The sequence below is a fragment of the Ischnura elegans genome, chromosome 2 (genome assembly GCF_921293095.1).
Source record: "Ischnura elegans chromosome 2, ioIscEleg1.1, whole genome shotgun sequence".
NCBI classification, from domain to species: Eukaryota; Metazoa; Arthropoda; class Insecta; order Odonata; family Coenagrionidae; genus Ischnura; species Ischnura elegans.
The window spans coordinates 122,162,184-122,162,525 of record NC_060247.1 but is presented as its reverse complement, the minus strand read 5'-3'; the positions used below and the strand labels follow the sequence as shown (position 1 = coordinate 122,162,525).

Sequence of the window (342 nt, the reverse complement as noted above, 5' to 3'; positions counted from 1 at the left end):
CTGAAATTATTTGAGTTGCATTTATGAGATAGTGTCAGAATTACTCATAATAAGATCATACTAATAATAAAATCATACCCTTAGATTGATACCAAACTAACACAAAAGTCGAGCATTGAAGGTTGAGCTTAGTGGATTTTATTATATATTTGAAGAATACCAACAACATTCATGCTTTTTAAATAAAATGCTAAACCTTAAGTTTCCCAGTAACCTATCACCGATCTTTTGCCACAAGCTCTGTTTGAAACACAGGACATTTTTAGCAGATCTTGCACACGAACTTAGAGAATGCATTGCTAACAGTTCACTTTTTTTTTCGTGATATATTTGCTTAAATCT

At 31.3% G+C, this 342-nt stretch overlaps 1 protein-coding gene across 2 annotated transcripts in view; it reads right to left on the bottom strand.

The window, feature by feature from the left end:
- Positions 1-342, bottom strand: part of LOC124154542 (tyrosine-protein kinase Shark) — a 30,972-nt gene that overhangs the window by 4,700 nt on the left and 25,930 nt on the right. The window lies entirely within an intron of this gene.